The following is a 21,648-nucleotide window of genomic DNA, read 5'->3' as shown; positions in this document are numbered from 1 at the left end:
CAAGCAAGCAAGCAAGCTCTGATGAGTTATAGTTATAAAAAGATCACTCCTTTTTTCAAATGCATTTTATAATTCAGCATAAAAAATGAACTTACATACTCAAGATGGCTAGCTTGTGCTGCCACCCCCAGTTGCCCATGCTACGGTGGCTACACTACTATTTTTAGCATGCTAGTTTGATGAAACCTAACACCAGTAAATTTACTCAAACTGGGAATCCCACTCCTAGTTCCAAGTGAAGATGTAGCCTGCATGTTAATGGCGGAGTGCATGACCATCAATCTGAAACACAAAGGAGTTAAAAAGTCTGGTTTATTAGTGAAAGAAATATAAAATATGCTGGGCTGCAATCTTTCTTACATTCAGTTTTACAATAAAAAGTCACCTCTGATGCAACACTCTTTAAAAATAAAGCTGCAATGTTTATACATGTCTAGGTATCTATATCGTGCTTATCTTGCTATCTGAGTGTGTCTCCTTGAGCTTTCCGTTTTCATTAACATAAATATTACTTCTCTGTTGTAGGTTGTCCTTGACTTTTAAATCTACTGTTTTGTCTATTTTCAAAGAACCTTTTGCTGTTATCTAAACCACTCCAAACTCCTCTCCAGAAATATTTATATCCAAGTTATGTGAACAAGCTGCACTGTTTTGATCTCAACTTTGAATGATACTTGTCTTCCTAAATATGCATCCAAATTTAAATCACTTTGAAATTGTATCATTATATATTGTAGATGGCACTTTAAGATGTTCTGAAATAACATTTATTTTCTGAATTTCCTTCTGCATTTAAAGCTACTGATTTCACTAGAGTAATTTGCTTATTCATTAGGCTTCACATACTGCATTTGTTCACATTATAATGTTTCTACAGCAGATCAGCTGTTCTTTAACAATTTCTATTCTAGTTAACTGTTGCTGTATCTTCCAAAGACTGCAGGTAAATTCTTGACCTTGTAGTAGTGTTCTGTGTCTGCACAATTGCATTATGTCTCCTTAAGGTCTTCAATACCATTAGCATGCAGACAATATGCTCTTATTGTTTTTTAAATGTTTCTTTGCCTAATCCCATATTGACATTTTTAAGAGCGCCTGCCAAAGTGTTCAAGAACGGATAATAGCTTGACCTTAATCCAAATTAGTTTGTTGGCATTCTATCAACCTTGAGAAATTGCTTTGAGTCCCCTTTTCTTAGAGGGTTATAACCAATACAGACAGGTTCTATAAACCTTAGGGATATATTTGATTCTGCTCTACCTTTTCACCTTCATTCCAGGCAAATGAGAACAGTGATGCTTCCTTCTATTTTGGTAACTTACATGAAAATCATCTTGGATTAAGACACTGCAACAACTTGATTGATTTGCAAATTTCATTAATGCTTTTGTTATCACATATAATGATTACTGTAGCCAACTACTGGTTGGTAGAGCTAAATAGACCCTTCCTCAACTTGACAAGATCACAATACTGTGCCAAGTATCCTGGTCAAAGTCAAGAAACTGAATCTGAAACTGAATATCAATTTTAAATACTGTATACAAATTCCTTTAGTCTCTGGCTGTTTCACTTAGGGATTCTCTAGAGCTACGGTTACACTGACAGTGGCAAAGTTGCCGCCATCAGATCGATTTCTCTGGATCGACTGAGCGGTCAGTGAAGACCCGCTCATTCGATCCAGAAATTGACTTATTAAGACCACCTTCTAAAGTGGCGTAGCGCTGTGTGGACGGGAACGCGGTTCCCGTCGGCGGAGAGCAGAGAAGACAGCGTGCAGAAGAGAAGCAGAGAAGCTGACGGGAGTTACTCAAGTTTTTTGCATATCTCGCGTAACTCCGGTCGACTGCTGCCGAATCTCAGAGGTGAGTGTAGACAAGCCCTGTTATGGCTTGGGCTGGTGCCCTCCTAGAAGGTCAGTTTTCCAGCTCTGTTAATTCACTATTTGTTCCTTTGCTTTCTTTGCACTTCTGGTATTGTGGATTTTTCTAATCCTTTGAAGCGCTCCATTTGGCAAATAAATCATCCTCTTCCTGTGTCTAAGTAATTATTTTAGAAAGTCTTTTTACCCTAATTAGGAATTTGATATTTATTGCTCTATAGCATGATTCTGATTCTCTATCTTAACCCTTGTCTCCTCATTTCCACTTGTGCGAAGTAAGTTCTAAGTGTATGTAAAATCTTGCCAATTTGATTTAATAGGATTTGACTGCCATATTGTATTCACTTTGCAGAGGTGACTTTGCAAAATGCCAGGCATTGAAGAATAAGTTTCCATATATTGCTTTATTTTATATGGAAAAATACACTCCAGTTTCACTGTTGCTTGCTACTCAGGCCTTGTCTAAATGAGAAAATTGTATCAATTTAAATAAATCAGTTTAGAAACTGATTTTGTTATATCTGTGCAATCCTCTTATGTAGACACTTCTGTTTCAATTTGAAAGTTTCTCATATCAATTTAGCTTAAGTTGATTCCTTACCAACTTTAGCTACATGAATATAAGACTCTCTGAAACTGAAAATAAGATTGTCCACACAATGGGATTGTACCAATTTAACCAAATCCGTTTGTAAGCCAATTTAATTAAATATGTACAACTTCCTCAGATAGACAAGGCCTCAAACACCTTATCCTCAAATCTGTTTAGCTATGAATTGATGTGTAAAATAGGTGTTTTGGAGCCATGCAAAAGTCTTAAGTTTTTTACATTTTGTTTAGCTTTGATCTACTTAGCTTTCTGTACACTAAATTGTGCTTTTGAGTTTGGATTCAATTGAGATACAGAACTCTAAGCAAATGCAAACTTTGCCCAGTTTCACACTGAAGCCATGCAAACAAATTCTGCATGGCCCAGTTTCACACAAATTATTGCGTGAACTGTTCAGTTAATGTCGGTTGAATACCCAGTTTGTAATGGAACTCTAGACCAAGCAAGTTTTATGTGTCTGAGTTCCCAGTGAATATTTTGCACAGAACTCCTACTGGCACTTTTCCAGTACCCTTAAAAATGAACTCATCATTCTGTTCATTGTCTTCACTATTTGTGATTCTGTTGCAAATTGTGATGAGAGGAGGCGCTTGATGTGAAGCCCCAGTAGAGAGAACTATTGGCAAGATGTTTTCTGTAGGGGAATATCAACTCAGGAATTCACTTCCCCTTTCTTCATAAGCCAAAGTCTGCATAGTTAACTTTTTCTGGACATGCTTCAAAGCTCATCTTTGTTCGTGAGCTTTTGGGATAGTGGGATTTCAAACCTTTCACTGGAGCTTTAGGCCCTGGTTTTGCATGGGTGGAGTTTTGGCATCTGGCGGCTTACTGTGTATAATAGAAGTAGTGGACTGAATATCTTTATAACTTATTGCTATCTGGCTGAAAAATAACTTGAATTTTGAATAATTTGGCAAGAAAGGGTTAATGTTTTTTGCAAACATTTTTGCAAAAAGTAGTGCTCTTTTTGACCAGCTTTACCATTGATTGAAAATGTTTGAATTTCAACATTTTTTGAGCGTGTGTGTGTGTGTGTGTGGTGGGGGGGGATATTTTTAATAAAAATGCCTCTTTTTAACCAGTTATATATTTTGAATTATATGGCATGTCTACAGCCCAGGACAAGTGTTGGATAAATAAAAAATTACAAATTTTTTTTGTCATAAGGTAAGTCAGCAAATGTAGCTATTTGTGAGTCAAAAAAAGTGTTCTGATATGGGAGAAATGTGGATCCATAGGCAGATAAATATTCTGAGAAATGGTTGTATTACAGAAGCACTGGCTAAATGACCTTTACGTTTTCTCATATATTGAAATCCATAACAAAATGGCAATAATGTGCTTACCTTTCTGACCATTTATTTGCTTTTACAGCTATAGTAGTGCTGAGTTCTATCATTCATATTTATTTTGGGAATTTTTAACACTATTTTTATGTTTTGAGAATAATGCATTCATTGCTATAGAGCTTAAGTTATCAAGTAACAGATATATCACAGCCCTAAGCAATAAAGGTTTTCTAGATGCTATCTCTACTGGATTATTCAGATAATTATCTCAGTAACAGCACATTTACTATGTTTGTACCAAACTGGTGCAATGTTAGCCTCTAGGTTTTACTTTGGTAAATAGTAGTAATTAATGTTTTTTTCTTTTAGAACTATTTAAAACTAAACAATTATAATTAAAATATGATAAAATAAGGAAGATATTAATTTGTTTAAAACAGATGAACAAGGGCCTTTTTGACAATAACTATTGAATCAATTACTCTGATTACATAAGTAACAATATAATTAGAGCGCACACCACCATTCCGCAGTTACAATAGAAATAACAAATAAGGATATATAGCTTACTTCACTACATGAACATGAGTGAGCTATCTGTTCCTACCCAGGGTAGGTTTGGAGTAGAGACTGTCTGATCAGGGAGACTGCAGTAATTGGTGAGAAAAACATTCCTAAATGCCTCTATAACCACTCTTAAGATGAAGACTCATCTTTTTTATATTACTCAGGTTACCCATAGACATAAATACAGAATTTACTGATCACATAGAGTGAACTGTTGCATTCATTGTATGTCAGAGAGAAGAAAAACAGGACTAATTTTGGTTTTGATTCAGATTCAAGTCCCATTTTTCTCAAATCCTCAAAAGACAGGAAAGGCAAGGGAATGCCATTGAATAAATCACTCTATGTATGGAACCCAAAGCCTTATTTTTTGGTATCAGAAATTGATCAATTGCAATAGATAAGACATTTAAATAACGTTCACAAAGCAAGTATTTGTTAATGTTGTAAAACTGCTAATAATTCTTTGAATAGTTTTTAGAATAGTCTTTTTAGTTGTCTTTATTTCTGGCTCCTGCTGAATCGGACACTGAAGATATGGTAATAACGTATTTCTTGTGGGCAAAATCCTCATTCAGGCAAAGCGCCTATCACAACTTTCATTAATGGGAATTTTGACTGAGTAATGCTTGTGGGAGTCAGCACATAGTGTGTTATGATCTGTGTTGAGAAGCGCTAGTATTGGCTCATTGTTTCTTTGAGCTCCCTGTCTGTCTATCCACTTTCCTCTTGTTCTACACTTAGACCATGCACCCAGGAGCTTAGAGTCTATCTTTGTGTTTGTACAGCACCAGCACAATGGGATCCCAATCTGTGACGGTCGCTCCTAGGTGCTACTGCATTACATATTATATGAATAGCTTCACCCACCATTTCACCTCTGTGTGAAATGAAACTAACTATTCAATAGTGCCTAGCAACCCTGTATAACAGTTGGAGACAGGCCACTGTTTGTTAAACTGACATCAAGCTTCCCTTTCCATTCACTGTAACTTAAGCTATATTTGAAAACTTATGGCAGCTGCCCGAAAGCATTTGCAGTCATAAAACCTCATAGAATCATAGAATATAAGAGTTGGAAAGGACCTCAGGAGGTCATCTAGTCCAACCCCCCCTGCTCAAAGCAGGACTAACCTCAGATAAATTATCCCAGCCAGGGCTTTGTCAAGCCGCAGCTTAAAAACCTCTAAAGATGGAGATTCCACCACCTCCCTAGGTAACCCATTCCAGTGCTTCACCACCCTCCTACTGAATTTTTTTCCCTAATATCCAACCTAGACCTCCCCCACTGCAATTTGAGACAATTGCTCCTTGTTCTGTTGTCTACTATCATTGAGAACAACCTAGCTCCATCCTCCCTGGAACCCTCTTTCAGGTAGTTAAAGGCTGCTATCAACCTCCCCCCACCCCATTCTTCTCTTCTGCAGACTAAACAAGCTTAGTTCCCTCAGCCTCTCCTCATAAGTCTTGTGCTCCAGCTCCCCTAATCATTTTTGTTGCCCTCCGCTGGACTCTCTCCAACTTCTCCACAACCTTTTTGTAGGGGGGCCCAAAAATGGACACAATACTCCAAATGCGGCCGCACCAATGCTGAATAGAGGGGAATAATCACTTCCCGTGATCTGCTGGCAATGCTTCTATTAATGCAGCCCAATATGCTATTAGCCTTCTTGGCAACCAGGGCACACTGCTGACTCATATCCAGCTTCTTATCCACTGTTACCCCCAGGTCCTTTTCTGCAGAACTGCTGCCTAGCTCATCAGTCCCCCATCTGTAGCTGTGCATGGGATTCTTCCGTTCTAAGTGCGGGACTCTGCTCTTGTCCTTGTTGAACCTCATCAGATTTCTTTTGGACCAATCCTCCAATTTGTCTAGATCACTCTGTATCCTATACCTACCTTCCAGGGTACCTACCATATTCCTGAGCTTAGTGTCATCTGCAAACTTGCTGAGGGTGCAATCTACCCCATCCTCCAGATCATTAATGAAGATGTTGAATAAAACCGGCCCCAGGACCTACCCCTGGGCTGCTTGTGACTGGCTCCCAGCTAGACATGGAGCCATTGATCAATACCCACTGAGCCTGATGATCTAGCCAGCTCTCTATCCATTTTATGGTCCATTCATCCAACCTATACTTTTTTAACTTGCTGATAAGAATACTTTGGGAGACTGTATCAAAAGCTTTGCTAAAGTCAAGGTATATCACATCCACTGCTTTCCCCACATCCACAGAGCCAGTCACCTCTTCATAGAAGGCAATCAGGTTGGTCAGGCATGACTTTCCCTTGGTGAATCCATGTTAACTGTTCCTGATCACCTTCCTCTCTTCTAAGTGCTTTAAAATGGATTCCTTGAGGACCTGCTCCATGATTTTCCCAGGGATTGAGGTGAGCATGCAGCATGCTATTCTCCATATTGACAATGCAGGGGCCCACCCCAGTTATGATAAGCTCACTTCCATCCTAAGGATCAGGGAGTTTTATCAATCCTTAAATACTTGTACAGTGCTAAACTGTTGGCTGATGGCCTTGACGAAGAAAATGAGCAGCTGACAGATTTAATTAAGAAGCTAACAATAAAAGATGCTTCTTACTTATTGGCTGAATCATGGATTGAGGTTTGGCAGGAAACCATAGCCAGGGTTTAGGAAAAATAAGAGGTCCTACATCAACCCAAATCTGAGCCAATTGCAGTATCCCAGGAAACTGAGGCAGCAGTGACCTGCTTCCAGCAGCTGAAAAGACAGATTTGGAACCTGAGGCTGTCCAGGAATGGGAGAACTGTGATGCTTAGGATGAGGGTTGTGGTGAACTGTTGGATAAAGATATTGTTAACATTGCCAAGAACAACATGGAGCTCATGGACACAGATGAAGAGGATGATGAGGAGTCAAAGGCAGCAGCACCTTTGGATCAGGTACACACTAACTCCGAAGCATTTGGTGCATTTAACAAACGTTTACTCTGATGGACAGTCAGGAGAACACTGATTACCTGTACATCTTGCTTCTCTGAAAGTATCTCATAGAAAGAAAGTCTCTGTCAGTGGAAAAATGAAATTGCACAAAAAAGCAGGCTGCTATAAAAGAGTTCTTTGCTGTATTGTAGCTGACTACTGTGATTGCTTATCATTGTATATTCAGAGTGCTTTGTGTGAGCTAGCATTCCCTAGCAAACTCATTTTTTGTCGTCTAATTTTCAGCAAATGTTCATTCTCTTAATAAAATACACTGGTAGTCTGACATCTTTCTTTCGTTTCCCCTGCAGCTTATTCAATGTCTTCTTGATTATCTGAACTCTTGATTTAGCCAGATACAATCTGTCCTCCTCACCCATGCTATTCAGATAAATGGGACTACACTGTAATTGTCCGGCTATACTGGAAGAAGGACAGGAGACACTGGATGTGGATTAGGCCACGACTTTATCACTAAATGTCTGGGAGTTCCTGGCAGATAAGTCTACTGTGCAGGTAACTATGATCATTTCAGTATCTACCCGAGGGTTTCTACCAGCGCGCGCTCCCCTCCCCCCCCCCCCCCCACCATCCTGGTTCCCAGCCAACTTGCTGTTGGGACTTTACCATCCCTCCCACTACTCGAGTGCAGGTTAAAGATGGGCTGCAGAGGGGAGAAGGGGGCTTCCTGCTGAGCCAGACATAAGAGCCCCAAATCTCCCGTTTCCATTCCTTTAACAAATAATTTATCTGATCACTGTATCCTTTTCCTACTGAGTACCTGTACTGGACATGCGGCACAAGACGGTACCAGCAATTGGCTTGGCTGCCTCCCCACCTCATACTCAGCTGTCCCCTAACTGGGTCCTCTTCCTCTTCCCCTTTTGATACCACCCACCTGCTTCTCCCTCTACCCTGGAGGGGGAGGGGAATTCCCCCCCCCCTTCTCTGTTTCCACAGTCTTATTCCCATGTGGCACACTGGAGACCTGGAGTCTTTGCTGTTCCAGCCGACTTGCACCTAAATAATCTTCCCTCTCTTCAGGTTATCTGGGGGATGAGTCAGCATCCCCACTCTGAACTGCTCTGCATCTGCAGCAACATCCATGCCTCTCTACACCTTAGAGGTATACCTCTTCCCTTGGCAAGCCACACTATGTCCCCCCATCTTCGCTTAAGGTGTGTTACGGTCATTGTCTTGACCCCTAGCCTCCATTAACCCTGCATGACTTATCTTGTAGAACCACGCTTTGATACACCGCATAGATCTTATACAAAAAGCTGATCAGATGTTGGTGGTTAGAAAGTTGTGCTTTTTCTTAAAGGATTTAAAAAAAAAAAAACAAAAAAACAAAAAAACACCTCTGTGGCATGGCAGAACTATGGTGATTATTTAAAAAGTTTTACTCCAGGAAAGAGTGATTCATGTCTATTTCATCTCCTGATCTCAGGAGAATGCACTATATTTTTGCACAACTGGAAAAAAATGGCTGTCTCGCAAAAATCTGGCTAAGGTGTTAGCAAATATTCCAAAACTAAACTTAACCTGTCTTTAAACAATTTGACTTTCTGGGACAAATAAACAGATGTGCATATTGAGTACTAAAATTGTTTATTTGCAACATGTTTGCATGTCTTTGTTTTGGATTTACTTCTTTACTTATGATAAAGTGTAATTTCTCTATTGGGCTGTCCTTTGGGGGAGAGGTGTCAAGGGAGTCTAGAGAAATGGGTATTATATGTAGCTCTGCCGTGTCATCTTGAACAAGTCACTTCACCCCTCTGGGTGAATGATATTTGGACACCTCTTAAAAGTGCTCTGATGGAAAGCACTATCAGAAGTAAATAATATTCATTATTAAGATATAAATTTCAAATGTAGAATTTGAATCAATAGTTAGATCTAGCATAGAATCATAGGGTTGGAAGGAATATTTAGCTTATTGTTTTCATCCCTGCACTGTGTCAGGGCTAATTTCATTATCTCAAAGCCATCTATGATAGATGAATGACATGTTTAGCCTTGAATACCTCCAGTGAAGGTAATTCCACAGCCTCCCTTGGTAGCTTCTTCAGTCTTTTAAAATAAATCTTCCTGTAGTTCTAGAGTTTTTGCTAATATTTTACCCAAATTTTCACTATTGGCATTAAGTCCATTACTTGAAGTTCTTTTATCATTCACTAATGACAGCAATTGAGCTGTCTTTTTTTTATAACACCATGAATATATCTGTAGGTAGGTTTCATTCCTCTTCTTTTCTCTAGACCAAACATGGCTGGTTCTCTTGAACTGTCCCTTAAAGGTTTTTATCATACTGCTTTAATCATACATCAAACCCAGATTTTTTATCATACTGCTTTCCTTTACACCTTTTCTAATGTGTCTCATTAAAATGTAATGCATCCAGTTCTTTGAGGCCTTATCGGTACTGAACAGAGAGAATCTGTACACTCTTCTGCAACATTAATAAGCCAATATAGGGACTGATTCTGACATTACCTACTCTAGTGTAAATTACAAGTAATTACTGAGTTCAGTTAAGTTTCTCTTATATTAAACACGTATAACTGAGATCAGAATCAGGCTTCTAGGACACAGATTGCTTCTGCAGAAAGAACTCACGCAGAGGAAAGGAAATGCTGCAGATTTCCTCTCTAGACATGAAATCCTGGATCCATTGATGTAAACAGGAGTTTTGCTGTTAAATTCAGTGGAAACATGATTTTTACCTCAGGCGTTTCTTATTCATTCTTCTACTAGAGGATGTGGAGGTAAGGGGAAGAAGATGGTAGAAGAAACCTGGTGTTTTCTTCTCAAAGCTTGTGAACTTTGGATGTCCCTTGTGTCTTGTGGTTCCCCAAACAATTGCCCCTTGTCTTTCAACTTGGCTGACCAGCTTCATCGGCTCCAATTCAGTCCTGGAGGAACCATATTTGCAGTGACTTCCTGCGTTACTGTTGCCCTTGGAACTGTCCCTAAAGTAGGGGTTCTGCTTCACAGAGTGAAGCAACTTCAGTTAGCACATCTCCAGCCTGTATTAACTTGTGCTGCTTTTTCCCAGGCATTTTCTGGGGGTGGAAAATACAAAGCAGATGAACCTCCACCTGTCACCCTACCTTCAGCAGAAGCCTCTCAGGTCCCTCAAAGTAGGCAGAAATTCTATCTAACCAGCCGGAGGGGTTTCTCCAGGGTCAGGGAATAGAAAGAAGCATGTTGCAGAGGCTGATCTCCTTCCTTCCATGGACGTAAGTTCTCCAACATGAGCCCTACAGTATTTATCCTTTTTTTGAGAATGCACAGAACTGTTGCATGCAATTTATCATGCTTTTAAACCCCCACATCCTTCTCCGCAGTACTATTGTCTAAGTTGTGTTAGTCAACTGTATATTTAAACAACTGATTATTCCTTCCTGTGTGAGCGACCTTGTATTTGTCTTTATTGAACCACATTTTATTGCTCTCATTTATCAAGATTATTCTCAGGCATCTCTGACACGTACTGGATCTGTAAAGAAATGTGTTTGAAGGTTCTGTTATGAATTTATTATTCTGCCAACATCTTTGTTTAATCTCAGTTCTTAGTGTGTGTCTCTGATTCTGCATTATGCCTTTTCCTTTGGTATAATTTCTTGAAGGCAGCCCAAAAGAGCCTTAATGCCCCCTGTAATAGTCCTTTTTCCTCTTATAAATAAGACCCTTTCTATTATGCATCAGTCTGGATTAAAGGGGTTGTATTCTCCACTGGTGTTAATTAGAGAAGCTTCAGATGGTGTAAATCAACATTTGTTTCCCTGAAAATCTGGCCCAAATTCTGGAGAAAGACACCATGGTTTTTATAGGACTCTGGTGCAGCAAACTGAAAGTTCTGTAGCAGGTTAAGGCACATCTTAAAAATTGTATTACGTATATTCAATCAGTATATTCTTCCTATTATTTATAATGATGATGATGAAATTTAATTTGACATTCACCCAAATTTGTAATGAGGCAAGTTTTTGTATTGACAACACATACGTGCGTTTTAGAAGTTGTTGAGAGGGGAGAAGCTGGAGATTTAGGCAGCTAAGCAAAAAAAACCAAAAAAAAACCAAAAACAAAAACAAAAACTGGACATATCACTTAAAATGTAGAATCCTTAAAAAGATTGACAAGTTAAATCATATGGAATGTGTTCATAAAAATGGTGGATTATTTGGGGAAAAAAAAAAGGATAAAAAGTAATGGGGCAGGAACGTAAATGACTTCATAGATTTATTTCTTCAAAAGTAGTTCCTTGATGTGTGCTTTGAGGAGATGAGGGCTGCAGTGTGGGAGAAATCCCCAACATCTGTGGAAGCAGCTGGCTTGTTTGTACAAGCACAGGTCTGAAAGGAAGGGCAAAAGCCTATAGTAAAGTCGAGGGGAGGTGGGAAAGGAGGGAGGAAAGGAGGAAACCCCCAACACCCTGGTACTGGTTGCCTCCTAGTAACTATCAGACCCAGCCTAAGAGGAAGGCCTAGGAAAGCTTTACTTACGTGAGTCCCCTGAACACATGAAAGCAATATCCTAAATATGGGGGACCCACTCCGTGATCTGTTCAGGTTAATGCAGCTTTCCTCCAGTCAGAGACTTCAGTGATGGCAGAGGTGTTATAGTTAATTTTGTCAGGTTCTGACTGTCTGGAAGTAGACGAAAAGTTCATTAAATAGGCCAAGTAAATGGTAAAGTGTGCCATGGATGGAGAGACACTAGAGCAGAGATTTCTTTAGCAAAGAGAGATGTGAGTAAGGAGTTTAATATAATCCTCGGGACTTTAACTCCTAATAAATTAGAATGGGAAGGTTTAAAGGGTATTTTGAATGTGGGAGTATTTAAGAATTTATGAGCTGAGGCGCTGATTGGAATGACGCAGTCTCACTCCCCAAAGCTGTTAATTTTGTGACCCTTAGCAAAAGGGAATAGGTCTAGTTCCCAGAAATAAACTCTGAGGAGATAGGGGCAGTGGGAAGGGGGGGGCAGGGAAGAATCCTATGAGTCCTTCTCAGTGGAAAGTAGCAATGAGTCTCAGGGGCAGGTGAAGTTCTCTCACTTCCTTTAACTGCAGTAGCCCTCAGTGAAAGTAAAGGCCAAATGGAGTTTGCTGCAGAGCAAACTGCAGACCCGTCAGTGGAAAGCATAAGGGAGGCCCTGCACAGTAATGTCCCAGGTAGAGAGAGGATAGTTGGCTCTTTATAGAAGAGGAAAGGATGTACAGGAAGGCCCTGGTGGGCAAAAATAGAAGTCGTGGGGAGCCCTACAAACAGTGATTGTGCCTTCAAAGCATCATTCAGAGTTAGTTACTAGACCATGATTGTCATTTTCAGGTCACTTGGCAACAGAAAGGACATATGAAAGGTTAAAGAAAAACTTCTATTGGCCTAATATTCAAAATGAATTACTGCAGGACTTGTGACCCATGTCAGAAGCAGAAGATCCATTTATAATATTGCAAGGCACCCTTCCACACACTACCAGTAATCAAAGTAGCGTTTTTCAGGATGGCTATGGATAGCATAAGGCCATTATCCCAGCCAACCCAGGGGGGAAAGAAATGTAGATTAGTCATTGTGGATTTTGCTGCCGGGTACCCAGAAGCAGTTGCTCTGTCTAAGGTGGAAACCGAAACAATTATTAAGGTACTGTTTTCTATATTCAGCAGAGTGCATTTTCCAAAAGAAAAAATATCAGATTGTGGTCAAATGTCATGTTCCAGCTCGTTAGTGACTTATGGAATATATATGGGGGTATAGCGATTACAATCTGTCCCATATCATCCAGAGCCCAGCAGTTTAGTTGAGAGGTTCAGTGGAACCTTAAAATCTATGCTGGGAACATCTGCAAACAAGAGGACAAGTGATTGGGATGTAATGTTACCTCCAAGTAAGCAAATAGTAGATAGGGTATGTAAAGAGTCCGCTGGGTTTGCTCCATTTGCCTTCCTATATGGGAGAAAGGTCAGAGGCCCCCTGGATCTCATCAGGAACTCCTGGGAGGATGGCACTGAGGCAGAAGGCAAACTAGTGGCTGAATATGCAAAGTTTTAGAGAGGATTTAAAGACTATAATGAGAGTGGTACAGGAAAACCTCATAAAAAGCCAAGCAGTTCAAAAAACGAATGGTATTACTGCAATACTTGTGAACAACCATTTGATGTGGAACTGGTATTAGCCCCTATTTAAAAAACAAAAAGTACAGCATGCCTGGGAGAGGATTTTTGAGGTGGTAGATAGGGTTAACAAGGTTACTTACAATGTACAAAAACCCTGTAGCTGGGCTGTGTCTCAGACTGTGCATATAAACAGGTTAAAAAGGTATCACAACTGAGAAACTATTGTAAACATGATAGAATGATCCTCTGCACAGCATAAGACATCACCTCTTATTGATTTGATGGCTGAATGTCATAGTGGCACATCATGAGAGAGCCCTGAGGTATGTGAAGAATTAACCCTAACTGAAAAGATAGAGCTTTTGGATATGCTGCAAATTTACTGGCAGGTATTTTCCAGCAGGCCAGGTCTGACTCATAAAACGGTCCGTAAGATTAACACTGTGGGATCACAACCTGCACCCAGCATAGCATACCAGATAAGTGGTAAAATGCAGGACTAAATTCCTAAGGAGATGGAAAGCATGCTTGACATGGGAATAAATACAAAGTGAGATAGTCACTGGGCTGCTTCAGTTATGATCCCCCCAGAAGGATGGGCTCATGTGGTTTTATGTTGATTAGAGAAAGCTTAATGCTGTCACAATTCCTAATTTATACATTATGCCCAGAATGCTAAACACTTCAGGAAGGGCAAAATTCCTGAACACCCTGGATTTAATAAATGGATAGTGACAAATTCCCTTGATGGTGAAGTGCAGAAAACAAAATCCACAATCATTACTGATTTGGAACTTTTTAAGTTCAAAGTGTTGCCTGTTGAGTTAAATGGGTTGCAGGACTTTGAATGGGCCTACACTGATGCTATTGCAGTCTCTGGCAACTCCTGGCAGGATCATGAAAAAATGCTTGGGAATTGTGCCGGAGAGACTCAAACGTGGAGCTCTAATAGTGAAAGTGCCAACTGTAAGATAGGGGCAACTATAGTCCCTTACCCAGGTCATTTGTAGTAGGGGGCCAAATTTGCCTGGGTACCTTGAAAGTGGAATTCATTGTTAACTGGCCTGTACCCAGAAACAAAAGATCAAGTCCAATCTTTTATAGGCCTGGCTAATTATTACCACAGAGGGTTTTAGTGATCTCGTGTCCATTCTCATAGGCATGTACAAAAAGTCAGAACCTAACATGGTGGTGTGGACAACAGTCTGTCAGAAAGGCTTTGGGGAGGTAAAGAAAATTCTGTCAGGAAAGCCTGTTCTGGCCAATCCAGATTTTGACAAGATGCACTGATACATCTGACACAGATGGAGATGCAAACAAGGGAAGGTAACAAAAAGCATCCCATTGATTTTTCTGAGTAAAAAACGAAACCCCACTAAACAAAAGTATTGTCATAGACAGAAATTGTTATGCAAATGTGTGGGTGATTAAGCAGTTAAAACCCTACCTGTTTAACAGGAGGTTCAGGGCTCTAACAGACCACTTTCTACTGGTATGGCTACACAGAGCAAAAGGTAGGAACTCCAACCTGAGTCACTGGAGTCTAGTCCTCCAAGAATATGATATAGAAATTGTACACATTACAGGTAGAGAAAATGTGGTAGCTGATATACTTGGTCCAGACAAGAGGCTCCTGAACCAATGCCAGTGGCTGACCCTACTTAGTCAATGTCAGAGGGGAGGTGTAACCCTGGGACCTCTTGGTGCCAAGTGGCAGAAGGCACAGAGATGCATAGTGTTTGTAGGGATACCCTGGAATTTATGTAAAAGAAAAAGGTAAGGAATTGTGTGTGTGTGTATATACTGAAAATTATGTTCTTAAGGTCTGTGCATTGGGGCCAGTCACCAGAAATTGATAAATAAGATTTTTTAGACAGATGTTTATCTGTTGGTCTGTCTACATGTTCATTCAGTATTGTATACCTCACAATGAACACCTATTTACAATCTGAGCAAAATGCTAATATAGTGATTGCAAAGTCTCCAGGGGAGATTCTAGGCTGGAAAACACAAGCAGAGCGGGTTATTCTGTTTGCATGTGAAGACAATGGGTTTTGGACTATAACTGTAAATTGCTTCTTTCTACAGAGGAGTCAAGGATGGTATGTTTTTCTCACGAACAGAAGATCACAGCCAAGCCTGACTAATATGTTGGAAGGATTTTGGGAGAGGTTTTGCTTTATCTAACCTGACAATGTGGTGGTAGTTTAAGTTTTTGTTTTTAGTATGCATGTTCTGATTTTGTTTTATATGTAATCCTTTGTTTCCATTATTTCTGCTTGCTATCATTTGAATTTCTGTTAAGTGTTCAATGAACTTATACCTGCTTTTTCTATAAACAAATCTAAGTGCTGTGTGTTGAGTTGAGATGTGTTCTACAGTGTAACTGGTAAGCTGGGGTGTACTGTTCTTTTGTAAGCAGAGGATCTAGGAATTCTGTGTCCAGTGGATCAGGGCTGGGTACTCCAGGGAAATGCTTGGAGGACATGAGTGTTGGAATGTGCCTATCATTAACCTGTAAAGAAAGAGCAGGGCTTGTGGAAGCCTGGAAGGCAGTGCTTGTGTTGCCAGAGGCTGGTGGTGGTGGGGAAGTGATCCATGGCAGGGCACAGACAAGGCTTCCTCATGCTAAGGTCAGGTAATACCAAGGTGTCTCACAACCCTGGACACTCCAGGGGAGCATCACAAACATACCAAAGCACAGGTGTGCAGGACCAATACCAGCAAATGGGCAGGATAACTTGTCAAAACCAAACAAAAAACCAATCTGTTCCACTTGCCAGTAACCTAATGAACGTGTGGATTTTTGCTCTTGGGGGGTTTACCACTGCCTGGACACAATTTGCCTAGTCTCTTCGGTACCTGTTTGGGTTCATTGTTTTATTGGTGAATACAAATAGGAGCACAGATCTATGAAGACAGCCCTTTTTTTCTCACATACAGAAGTCCAGACTGATTTAGAAAGAGAAATGGACTCAACTCTGCTTTGAACAATACTGTTGAGCCTCAAAGTTTTGATTTGCATTCAGCTCTTAATCCAAACTTTTCAATACTTTTGAAATGCCCAGATTTGGGGATCTGGAGCTGGCCCTTTTGAGAAATAGACCAGAATCATGAAGTTCGCATCTAAACCAGAACATCCCCAAAATTCAGGTTTAGGATTCTGACTCAGGCCCATCTGTCATTAAAACACAAAGGTTGGATAGAAGTTCCGACAATAGCTCTTTCATCACCAACCAGGCTGTTAATCAGTGTCGCTTGCTCTGTAGGGCAGCAAGAAGAAAGATGATAAAGTATCTGGCACTTCTTCCGGTAGTGTTTTTATGGTAGTGAAGAACTGGAGCTGTTAGTCCATTTGCAAGCTATGCAAATAATTAACTGTCTGCTGTGCTCACAGGAGGGAAAGAACACTTTGGAAACTCTTTTCCTTGAATGACTAATTCATTGCATCATCTTATGTCATAATGTGATGTAGCATAATGCACTGTGCAGTTCTGAAGAAGAAAAAGTGTATCTTGTGTGCAGTGACCCAGGTATGGCATATTTCCAAGAGAGCTTATTTTCTGAGAGAATCCTAGTCACTGTCAATTCCAACTGCAGTCACTGCTGACAAAACTTTCCACTGACTGTACTTGTGATTTATTTGTATTAAGTTTACATAGAAGTAGACTTAGATATTGCATGCTCTTGCATATTCCTTTAGAGGATTTACTAGAGTTGGAGTACTTAAGATATTTTTATTTATTTGGAAAATATTACCAGCTGGAGAGACATTCCTTACGTATACAGTTCAAATTCTACCACTCTTTATTCATGTTACATAGCATTTTACTCTGTGAATAGCCCCAATTGAAATCAATAGGGGAAACTTGCTGAGTAAGGTGCTATTCAATGTGAATAAGGAAAGCAGAATCCGTCCCAGAATGGGAATATGACTAGAACCAGTAAAAGCTTTCAGTTTTTCTTCTGTTTGTACAGTGCCTACCACAATGGGGTCCTGGTCCATGACAAGGGCTCCTAGGTGCTATGGTACCATAAAATGGTAACACTTTTTGTCTACTGTGTTATATTAGCCTTGATTGCATTCAACCATTTCTTCCACAAGCATCTTTCCATGCAGCCAACATACACGAAATGCCCTCTATATGCCAATTCACCAAATTATTCTCAGTTTAAATTCTGAAAACTCACTTTCTCTACAATGCCCGTAAGTGAATCAATTATATTCACTAACTTGTACATTTATCTTCATTGATTTGTATTAAAATAAAGAAAACCCTTAATGTTGCATCAAGATGTAAACATGCTTAAAATGAGTAACTTTGTGTGGTGGGGCTTTTCCCCCCATCACCTGCAAGACAATAGGGAAAAAAATTAGTTATGCTCCATACCTTGGGGCTACAGCTACACTGATGGTGGCAAAGTTGCTGCCGTCAGATCAATTGCTCTGGATCGATTGAGCGGTCGGTGAAGACCCGCTCAGTTGATCCAGAAATCGACATACTAAGACCATCTTCGCAAGTGGCGTAGCACTGCGTCAACGAACGTGGTTCCCGTTGGCGCAGTACAGTGAAGACGGCACGCAGAAGAGGAGCCCAGAAGTCGACGGGAGTGACGCAAGTTTTTTGCGTCGCTTGCGCAACTCCTGTTGACTGCTGCCAAATCCCAGAGGTAAGTGTAGACAGGGTCTGGGAGTGACTGATTAATTGCCTCCTGGCTAGAGGAGGTGGAGGTAGGCCTTCTGAGTAGACTGAGGAAGCTCAGCTGGGGAGAGACTGTAGAGGAGACAGGTCTTTGTGGAGGAGAGAGCTCTGGGAGAGGATTTAATAGGCAGAATATAGTAGAGGAAGAACCTCTGCAGGAAGCAAACCTGCTCTAGAAGGTGAAGTGCTGAGGTAGAGCCAACAAGGCAGTTGCAGTGAAGCCTGAGAAAATCAGAAGAGCTGTTTGCAGGTTTGATTGGACTTTCATTTGGACTTGGTTGTGCAACCCCAGAAAGGGGTTAGACTTTTATGTGACTTTGGTGGAGGGCCATGCCACGCAACAACCTGAGTGGAAGTTGGGAGAAGATGCAGGCTGAGAAAGGCCATTACAGATTCAAGGGGGAGCTTAGTAGCAGGTGCCAGAGATGAGGAACCTGTGCAATGAAGAGACAAAATAGTCCCCCAAGAGGTGAGGACCCAGCGTGTGATTGTATTGATGTGAGCATCATCCTTATTCATCGTGTCTCCTCCATGCTGTTCCTAACAGCTGCTATTTAAGCCTTAAATGCACAAGGAACACCCATAGGCAGACTTCTATGCTTATACAGTGCCTCCACTGAAGCTATAGAAAGACACAGTATTAGCTCCACACACCACATAATATATTCCTGCAAGAAGAAATGAATAGGTGGAGCTCTACTGAAGTAAGTAGGGCTAAATGTGAGTGTGGCGATCCATTTGCATAGTTTTCCTTGCAGATTTGGGGCCTTAGTTTGTAAGTTCTTGGTGTGATGTTACCCTGGCTTTAAGAGAATGAATAGTATGAGTAGGGTGTGCGAGCTGACAGCGGGAGGAAGCAGCTAGTTTGAAGTTAGACAGATTGACCTGAGATAAAATGCTTTGTATATATGTTAACTGTGTGTTGAATAAACGTTGTTAAGTTACTAGCAATGAATTATTAAGACTAGGTGAATTACTTGAATATACAACAGCACATGGTACCAGGAGCGGGATAAATGATAAAAAGAACTGGAAGAAGCTAAAACAAAACAAAAACATAAAAAAAAAATTAAAAAAAAAAAAAACAAAACCACAAACAAAAATGCAACCTGCCATAAAGATTGCTCACAAAATAAAAAAAAAAAAAAAAAAAAAAAAAAAGTTTGAATGAAATAAGATGGGTCAGTTAAGATTTCCCACATTTCTAAAAATGTTAAATACTGCACAAAATTGGAAAAGGTTGAAACAAGAATTTGATTTATTTCTGAGGGCATCAGGATCTACTCAGAAGGAAGATGGACAAAAGATTGGCATCTTTTTTAATATTACATGTACTAAAGCAATTTAATTATATAATTCATTTGAGTGTAATAGAGAATGAGCTGACTGAGTTTGTATTTTTTTTAAAAAAATGAGGAATACTGTTTACCGAACAGAAATTAAACATCTGAAAGATTTCAATTTTACTCAAGAAATCAAATGGAGAGACTTTGAGATCATTTTTAACAATCCAAACATAAGAAGTCAGACATGTAATTTCAAGTTGATAAGAGATCAAATGGTCATAGGTATAAAGGATATTGTGTAAGAGAGACTTTGAGAAGAGCCAGATTTGAATCTGAAAAAAGTAAGAATTTGTCAAAGTCCTGAACTTAATCAACAGTGATTGCACATTTTTGAAAGAAAACAAACAGATGTGAATATAGACTTAATAAGAACAAGTTAAAAACAAGTATATGGAGGGAAATAGAGTGAAAATATTAAGTAAAACATCTGAGCATATGAAAGAATGCTTAGATGTGGAAGAAGGGACCAACCTATACAATGTCCAGCATATGGTCAAAGTTGCCATAATTGCAAGAAACAGAAGCATTTCATGAAAGTTTTTGTAAACAGAGTCTAAAAAAATATAGAAATATACATTTAGTTCAAAAGTCTCAGAGAAGATACCAAATAAGGAATTCAGAGCTGACATTACACATTAAGAAAATTCGTTTGGGGGTATTTTGAAAGTCAGTTTGTGAACGACACAGTGTAATTTGTGTAGTGTAGAAGCTAATGTAATTTCAGAAGAAATAATAACAATTATAAAAACAAATCCTGTAGTGAGAACAAATACATATTAATTTACAATCTTATAGTAGTGAAAAAATCTTGTTATGGATATGGGTGAATTACAGGTCATAAAGGTAACTTAAAAACTCTACATTTGTAGCAGTTAAGGGACAAAATATTTCTATTCCAGGTTTACAAACATGTTTTTAGTACTATCTCTAATGCATAGAATACAAACTATTCAGGATTCTGAAACACTGGAAATAGAACATCAATTTATGATTTACCACTGGCAATAGTAAATTGGATACAATCTATAAAATAGTTAAATGAAACAGATAAAATGGTTATATGTGCAACTACAAGATACTGTTAGCTTTAAGAAACAGTGTACAAAAGGAATTGGGAAGTTAGCTAATTTAGACATAATTAAAAGCAGGGAGTGTACAAGGGGGGCAAGCCAGGGGCACAGGTTCTCCAATAAGCATTGGGGGCACAGAACTCCTCCAGCCCTGGGGCCACAGTGGAGGCAAAGAACATGCTCCTCCAAAAGGGGTCAAATTTAAATTCCTCCACACGCCCTTGATTAGGAGAGTGGAAGAGCCAACTGAGTGGGTGAATACATTAGAAATAGTAGAAAAGAAACATGGCTGCTTATGTTTGTTTAGATCCAAAAGATTTTAAAAAGTATGTTAAAAGGGAACATAATCAAGAAAGGAGATGTGGTGTTACTGTGACTTAAAGACAATGAATAGAAATCCAGGGTGTGGAAGCTGACAGTAGGTGGAGACACTTGGTTTTAGGTTAGACTGATCTATGTTAACTATGTACTTAATAAACACTCTTGTTAAGTTACTAGGCATGAGCTATTAAAACTAATGGATTACTTGAATATTGTGACAGAGGCTACCAAAAGGTAGTAGAAGGGGCGCTATGTTAGCCTAAGAACGACCAAGGCCTGTTCCCCTAGCAGCTGCCCAAGGTTTCCTTCAGGCTGATTAGGGCCAGCTGAGGATAGGGTCAGCTGAGACCAATTAGGGTTAGCTGAGGCCAGGATTAAGGGCTGCCTGGGAGCAGATAAAAGCTTCCTGCCAGGCAGGCAGGATGCTCTTGGAGTCTGGAGAGGGAGAACTGCGAGTGGCAGGAGCCAGAGGAAAGCAGGGGTTTGCCCATTGGAGTGGCTACTTAGCCATGACGAAAACCAGGCTAGGGAAGCAGCCCACTTACATAGTGCCTTATGGCAGCAGCTAGCCACTGCTGTCAGTCATGGTCTCTGGGCTGGTGTCCGAAGAAGAGGGTGGGCTCGGACACCCCCTACCCCGACTGCCCCTGGACCAACCAAGCCTCTCCCTAATCTGGAGAAGAGGGTTTTTTTCCCCTCTCCCCCACCTTAGAACCTAAGGTCCCGAGGGCACTGCTCGGCCTGCGAAGGCCTGAAGGAAGACAGGGCAGAATC

General features: G+C 40.1%; 1 long non-coding RNA gene across 2 annotated transcripts in view; it reads left to right on the top strand.

The window, feature by feature from the left end:
* The window catches only part of LOC137155507 (uncharacterized), a 136,721-nt gene extending 120,933 nt beyond the window's left edge, over nt 1-15,788 (top strand). For both annotated transcript variants that reach the window (XR_010920502.1, XR_010920503.1), the window contains exons 2-5: nt 7,619-7,823; nt 8,352-8,485; nt 10,369-10,552; nt 15,523-15,788. This is a non-coding gene — a long non-coding RNA (uncharacterized lncRNA). The remainder of the gene's footprint in view (nt 1-7,618; nt 7,824-8,351; nt 8,486-10,368; nt 10,553-15,522) is intronic.
* Nucleotides 15,789-21,648: the final 5,860 nt, after the last annotated feature.

This window comes from Emydura macquarii, unplaced genomic scaffold, assembly GCF_026122565.2.
Source record: "Emydura macquarii macquarii isolate MOO-44397 ecotype Brisbane River unplaced genomic scaffold, CSIRO-AGI_Emac_v2 contig_1363, whole genome shotgun sequence".
Classification (NCBI taxonomy): Eukaryota; Metazoa; Chordata; order Testudines; family Chelidae; genus Emydura; species Emydura macquarii.
Note: the sequence above shows the minus strand (reverse complement) of the source record. Positions and strands in the feature narration are given on the sequence as shown.